General features: G+C 37.0%; 1 long non-coding RNA gene across 1 annotated transcript; it reads left to right on the top strand.

Annotated features, from left to right (window-relative positions):
- The first annotated feature begins 1,175 nt into the window (after nucleotides 1-1,175).
- Nucleotides 1,176-4,698, top strand: LOC137039829 (uncharacterized). The gene is made up of 3 exons (XR_010897769.1): nucleotides 1,176-1,240; nucleotides 3,986-4,010; nucleotides 4,380-4,698. It is a non-coding gene; the product is annotated as an uncharacterized lncRNA (long non-coding RNA).
- The last annotated feature ends 3,152 nt before the right edge of the window (nucleotides 4,699-7,850 follow it).

Here is a 7,850-nt window from a genome sequence, read left to right as displayed (position 1 = left end):
GTTCCTTCTGCACTCATTCTGTAAAATAAACAAAAGTACAACACATTTCACGTAACGTTAATTATTGGGGTCTCACTGCACGAGATCAAATTTTTTCAATCATACATAATTTATGTAACTTCAAGAATGTATAGCTACAAAATACGACAAGTTTCTTCACAGAGTATCAGAACCCGCATACACTCGCCATTTAAAATGCCCAAATTTTAAGTTTAAAAAAAAAACATGTTGCTTACCTTCTTTTGAGTCCTGCAACTGTTTTTTCCTCCATTCCCGCTGCCTGCAACTCCATACGTTAACTAACTCGCGCCTTAACCTCGTTGATTCAGCAACGCCCCTCCACTGTGAATTAACCAATGACGATGCAGCATTTGTGACTGATGGCGCTCTCTTCTAATGCTGACGTTGGGGCTGCATCATCTATAAGGTTCAAGGTTCACAGTGTTTTTGCGCCAACTGAAGCTCAAAAAAGAAAACAAAGGTGGCGGTGCAGCATCTATAAGCGGTGAGTGGATACAGCGACTTTTTAATAATAGAATAAACTTACTTGTGTTTTATTTGTAATTTAAGGTTTTTGTGAGCTTTGTAAATGTACAACACATTATATTTTAGTACTTGATTTTTTTTGTTTTTACATTAAAAAAAATCTAGTTTTATTTTTATTTCAGTTAACTGAAATAGTTCTTACACGCCCATTATTTCAGTGTCATATAATTTTGTTTTCATTTACTACAATAACCTTATGAAACCCTAATAATGAAATGGTTTGTAAAATAAGTGATTGTCACATGCCAAGAGTTTTCAATTGTGCATTCTGTACCAGCTAATAAATGTTACAACTGCGATAATTTTCATTATGATCATAATTTAGTCAACTTTATGTTAATCAATTTAATAGGAAAGGTTGCACGTGTGTATAATTATTCATTTAATGTAACCCTTTTCAGTCTGAATAAATTTTATATATTTCGTGCCCTTTTATGAACTATCTGTACCTTTTTTTTCTGTCAACCACAGGTTATTTTCCCTGCAGCCCCCGACACCAGTCAATATTGCTCTTCCATAGAGGTTACTGATACATTTGATAGTAGTAAGTGTAACACTATTTAACACTGTGTATTAGATTGCACTGTCTATACCACCATCCTCAAAGAAGAGCAGAATGGCGCAGAAGTACAACTCACGCTGGAGGAGAAAGGTGAAGAGCCAGCAAAATACTTGCAAAAGATACAGAAGAAAGGTTGGGAAATTTACATTTTATTGTTTTTATATTGTCATCTGCAGTGATTGATTATAAGCATATTCACCCAAGTTCTGTATTTACGTACGATTTGAGGTGTTGGTACTTAACTTGCCACATGATATTTCCACTCCACTACATTTTAGGGAAAAATAATATTTTAATGTTTACTACACTACATTTATCTGATAACTACCGGTATAGTTTCCATTTGCTTTACAGATTACATTAAGCTTCAGAGTCAAAACAGCACATTTTTAGATTAATTTACATGAATAATTTAACTAATTCAGGTCAATAACAAATCTGATTATTGGCCAGGACATAATCAACCAACCCATACATGTAAATATTATGTAATTTACTTACACTTTTGAAACTGAAGTACATTTACTGTGATATCATATACTTTAAAGCTACACTGTGTGATTCCCCCAGTTAGTGGTGAAAAGGTATATGACCATCCAGTGAATAATAGTTTCTGTTCCTCTCAATTCTAATTTCGTTTTAAAGGGATACTTCACCGCTTTTTCATATTAAACTATGTTATTCCCTCAACTAAAACGAGTTGACACACACCTCTCTCATCTGAGTGCGTGCACTTAATCTCTCTGACGCGCGGTGACGATCTGATAGCATTTAGCTTAGCCCACTAAGCCCAGTTCATTCACTATGGTACCAAACAGAGATCAAGTTAGAAGCAACCAAACACCTCCACGTTTTCCCTATTTAAAAACAGTTACACGAATTGTTGAACGATCAAGTATGATGACATAAAATAAAACATGGCGCTTTTCTAAGCGGATTAAAAAGGAGAACTATAATGTATGGCGGAATAGCACTTCTGAGAGTACTTCGACTCGGCGCAGTAAAAAGTCCCGGCCGAAACATCTTCCCTCACATCTCCCCCTCCCCCCTATTGACAGAAATGAGAGAGTGAGGGGAAGATGTTTCAGGCAGGACTTTTTACTGCGCAGAGTCGAAGTACTCTCAGAAGTGCTATTCCGCCATACATTATAGTTCCTTTTTAATCCACTTAGAAAAGCGCCACGTTTTATTTTATGTCACCATACTAGGTCGTTCAACTATTCATGTAACTGTATTTAAATGGGGAAAACGTGGAGGTGTTTGGTCGCTTCTAACTTGATCTCTGTTTGGTACCATAGTGAATGAACTGGGCTTAGTGGGCTAAGCTAAATGCTATCAGATCGTCACCACGCGTCAGAGAGATTAAGTGCACGCACTGAGACGAGAGAGGTGTGTATCAACTCGTTTTAGTTAAGGGAATAACATAGTTTAAAGGTCCCGTTCTTCGCGTGTTTTCGAAGCTTTGATTATGTTTACAGTGTGCAACATAACATGAGTTCATGTTTCGCGTGTAAAAAAACACAGTATTTTTCACACAATTTACTTATCTGTACACCGCTGTTTTCTCTGTCCTAAAAACGGCCTGATGATTTCCTTGTTCTATGAAGTCCCTCCTTCAGAAACACGTAACGAGTTCTGATTAGGCCAGCTCTTCCTGTGTTGTGATTGGACAGCAGCATAGCGCACTGTGCCCGGAAAGGTCCCGCCTCTTACCATAATGGGGAGATGCAAGCGCTGAATGCACGCTCTTCTCCACGTGGGAGAGCAAGGAGACCACGCCCCCTATTTTGCGTGTTCTTGTGGGCGGAGGGTTAGTCAACAAACGGTTCTAGTGACGTCATTACTGAAGGAAGTGCAGCGGTGTAGTCCAAACCGGCTGTTCGCTGTAGGCTTTGAAAGGGAACTTCTGTTAAATAAAATATCTCGCTTCACTTTGAGCTTTATAATTTTACAGGTATTATTTATGCTCTAACAGCAACATTACACACTAACTAAAGTTTGAAAGATGGAATCGCGAAGAACGGGACCTTTAATATGAAAAAGCGGTGAAGTATCCCTTTAACTCCTACGGTGGCCGATTTAGTCCAACATTAACATGGCAATCCCCCTCTTCAGATTCGACACGGTGCCATCAAGTGTTACAACGCGAAAGGCGAAGCTTTAATTTATGGGTACGTCCCTCTTTGGCTAATGTACTTTCAAGATGGAGGGGCAACATGGCGACCAGCATTCGAACCCCTCACCCGCTTGTATTTTCAATGGCATATTATAAACTTACGAGAATACTTTATTACTTGAAAGAAGTAAATATACATTAATGAGCACATATATTTTTGAAAGAACTAAGTGTTTTTAGCTAAGAATAAACTAAAAAAGTTACACAGTGTAGCTTTAATACTTCTACTAAAATCTTTTTCATGTGGGTAACTAGCTTTTACCAAAGTCATATTTTAACAACTTTTTACTGAAGTGTGACTTTCAGGTAATTTATAAAAATAAAAATAAAAACATTTAGCTGCTATGTTCTTTACTCAGCTACATTTCATCAGCTCCATTTTATATAGCAATAAAATATTTGTTTGAAATGACAGTTTGTTAAGATCACCTTTATATGTGCAATTAGCAAAATATTAAGAATGTCTGACCGTAGTGTTCAACAGCACCACAAAGTACAGTTTTCAAAATGGCTATCCAAGTAAATAATCACCTCTTTTAAACAGATCCAATAAAATGTTAATATTATAATACCATGAGGGGAGAATTTATAGCAGGATTTCCTACAGTATATACTGCATTGTTGTAACCTAGGTATGCCTTATAAATTTGCATGCGAGTGTTAAATATGCTTAATGTATTATCATTCTCGGTTTTCTGCAGGACACACAAGGACAGGAAAATAAAGGTAAAACGTGCAAAAATGTAAAACAACTAACTCCATTTCCTTCAGTCTCCAAGATGGCATGTAGTTTATTTATTCTGCGGAAATCGCATGTTGCAAAGCTTTAAATTTTGATCGACTGGAGCGTTAATTCAAATAAATGTTAATGTGGCCAATAAAACACTGTTACTGAAGTGAGACCTTCAAACCTCACTTGGGTTGTCAAGGGTTTACTGACAGCTCAGGTGATTTATTAAAACACTTTAATAGTCTAGTAATTAGTAATGTGTTTAGCATGAGTATAATGAAAAATAAACATGTTGAGACTAGTAAGCCATAAATTCACCAATCAAGTAAAAGCAAATTAATCAATTGATTTTTTTTTTCTAAAAGCAACAAACTGGAGGTCAGATGATTGCAGCACCGAGCAAGTGACCAGATCTGCTAATTTGGAAGACTCTTCAAACACAAATGTGTGTAACATCCATTACGCCAACCATTCATCCCAGTGCTATGGACACACAAGTGAGATGCATCACTCTGGTCTTAATGTTGAATCAGAGCCTGAACAGCCTATTTACATGGATACATTTCCTGAGCACCTACCTGAATTTGTTGAAGAAGGGACTTTAGATGACAATGCGTTATTTGATGAAGACTTTTCAATTGATGATGACCTATCATTTGAAGACAGTTTTGAGCTTAACCAAGAAGAGGGAACAAAACTTGAAAGCTCTACAAACACTGTAGATCATCCACTGTACAGAAATGCACCAATTTCTGTTGCAGAGAGTCTTCTCCTCATAATGACTTTTGCAAACAGACACAAATTAACAGGAAAAGCTCTCAGTGATTTGCTTACATTAATATCTCTGCACTGCCCCTCTGATACACAGACTGAGTGTCTTAAAAATGTACACAAATTTAAACATTTTTTTGATGATCCCTCCTCTCTGCTTTTGCACAAATATTGTAGCTCATGCTTCATGATTGTTGAGAGTACAGACACCCAGTGTAAAACCTGTGAAGCCAATGTGTTGATGGAGGGGTCAACCTCCTATTTCATTGAGGTTCCCATTGAAGCACAACTGAAGAGATTGTTTGCTCAGGAAGGTTTTGAAGAAAAACTTAAGTTCAGGTTTAATAGACATAAAAAGTGTCATGACAGTATTGAAGAAATATATGACGGAAAAACCTATCAGAAATTTACTACTTGCAATGGGCCTCTCAGTGATTCCAGAAACATTTCATTAATGTGGAACACAGACGGTATACCTATTTTTAAGTCTTCAAAGTTTTCTGTTTGGCCTTTTTATTGTGTCATAAACGAGTTAAATTTTGTTGAACGCACGAAACGAGAAAACATGATATTTGCAGGTGTTTGGTTTGGGGATTCAAAGCCGTCAATGTTGACATTCCTTGAACCACTGTGTGGCACTCTGAACAAAATTGAAAGAGAAGGAATTGCTCTTCAGTTTGCAGGAGCTCAAGAACCTTTCATATGCAAAGCCTTTACCATTGCAGGAACCTGCGATTGGCCTGCAAAAGCTTTGGTACTTAATACTGTTCAATTCAATGGACATTTTGGATGTCTAAAGTGTGAACAGCCAGGTCAAACAGTGAAGACTGGAGAGAGAGGTCATGTCCATGTCTTTCCTTTCCAGAAGACAGATCCAAAAGGCCCGCCTCGTACTCACAAGGGGTTTGTAGATTATGCTAAGATGGCCTATGATTCCAACAGTGTTGTTCATGGGGTGAAGGGACCTACGTTTCTCAGCAGACTAACAAGCTATGATTTGGTCTTGGGCACAGGTATAGACTACATGCATTCTGTACTACTGGGAGTAATGCGTCTATTGATGTTTTTGTGGTTTTCCACAGAGTTCTCTCGATGTGCATTCAGTATGGTCAGATCAATCAAAGAAGTTGACAAACGTCTGAAAGAAATAAGGCCACCATTTATGATTCGATTCCCTCGTTCTGTGTCTTCTCACAGGATGTTCTTTAAAGCATCTGAGTATCGGTCCATTTTGCTTTTTTCGGGCCAGTTGTATTCCGGGGCATTCTTGCAGGACTGTATTACAACCATTTCCTGCTCCTTAGTGAAGCAATCTTTATTCTTCTGATGGAGTCAATAACCCCTGCTCAAATAGATCATGCTGAGAAACTACTCTGGAATTTCTGTTCTCAAATGAGTGGACTCTATGGTGAGCGATACATGACAGCCAATTTGCACTTACTTGTCCATTTAGCTGATAGTGTGAGAGCTCTTGGACCTCTGTGGACACACTCTTGCTTTCACTTTGAAGACAAAAATGGGTACTTGCTCCGTCTTATACATGGAACCCAGAATATACCTGCCCAAATGGTAAATGCTGTAAAGACTATACAATCTCTCCCTAGCATCACACAAAACATAAAGCTGAACATAGTAACTACTGAGTTTTTGGCCAGAATGACAAATAGCAATAGTTATCAACCAAGTAATGTTGTCAATATTGTGGCCATGTTAGGGGCATCATTCAATAGATGTCTTGAAACTGATGATATTTTTCTTCTGGAACGGTTTCTTGGTCAGGCTTTACATAGTGATGTCGTCAAGGCATATAACAGAGCTCAAATAGGGAAAATAATTTACACTTCCCAGCAGTATGTCAAAACCAAAAGACGAAACAATTACACAGTGTTATTTTGTGATGGTGCGCAGATCAAATATGGACAGATTAAATTATTGTGTTCCTACAAAGAACCCAATGAAGGTCAGAATGAGATAAAACTTGCATTTTTGAATGAATTTGCAGTTGCAAGCATAAATCTTCTACAAGATACTTTGACAGGTGGAACGTGTTTCCATATTGTTAGCCTCTTGGAAGTTCCTGTGAGAAAGACAGTGGTAGGACTTGAAAGTATTTTGGGCAAGTTGATGTTCATTGATTTGTCCTCGATGCCTGGTATTGTGTTTGCTGCACATTTCCCTAACAAACTTGAAAGGGACTAAAGGTATTATAAAGTCAAAGATATGATTTTATTTTGAACAGAAGAGCCCATGATTTTTCCAGGTAGTTGAAAATCCTTACTGAAAATGTAAAATATGTTGATGGACAAATAGTTTATACTGTGATGCCATCTCAACTGTTTTATATGGGAAAATCTATTGTCATACAACAAGGTCACTTTGGGGCTAACATGAGAAGATGCATACATCTGAATATACAACATTACATTTATTAATGATATGAGTTTTTGGCAGTTAAACTTTGATACATCTGAAATGTTGAAATTGTAATTTCTTTGCTCTCAAGTTACCAATAAATTACTGTTTTTATTTTACAATGTGTTTTGTGTGGTTAATACAATTATTTTACTGAATTACATGAAATATTTCAAATCATTTATAGAAAATAATATAAAAGAAGAGGGTCTTTGCAGCCTAAAATAAAAGATTTACAAATAATTTATTCATACAGTAATACATTATATTTAAAAAATCATGTGGATTAAGATATCATATATATGAAACAACCAAGACAGTGATCGAAGTCTGAGAATTCAATGAGCACTTGTGGAAATCTCTTCCTTTGCTCTATCTGAGTTGAGCATGAGATGCATGAATTGAAGCTGGGATGAGAGTATATTGAGTTCATGGAGAGAACTCTCTGATTTCTCTGTCTGAGATCACAACGAGACACAGAAGTTGAGATACTCTGAGCATTATATTAGAGCTTGTTGAGATCTCTTCTGAAACTTAAAAGGAGACTAAATTGAGATTTAGTGCATCTTATTGCTGCAGAGAAAAGCCTGAGACACAGGAGAAATACACCTTTGTCTCAGTTTGGTGTCATATGGATCTCAAAGTTGTCTAGG

This window comes from Pseudorasbora parva, chromosome 14 (genome assembly GCF_024679245.1).
Source record: "Pseudorasbora parva isolate DD20220531a chromosome 14, ASM2467924v1, whole genome shotgun sequence".
NCBI classification, from domain to species: Eukaryota; Metazoa; Chordata; class Actinopteri; order Cypriniformes; family Gobionidae; genus Pseudorasbora; species Pseudorasbora parva.
Note: the sequence above shows the minus strand (reverse complement) of the source record. Positions and strands in the feature narration are given on the sequence as shown.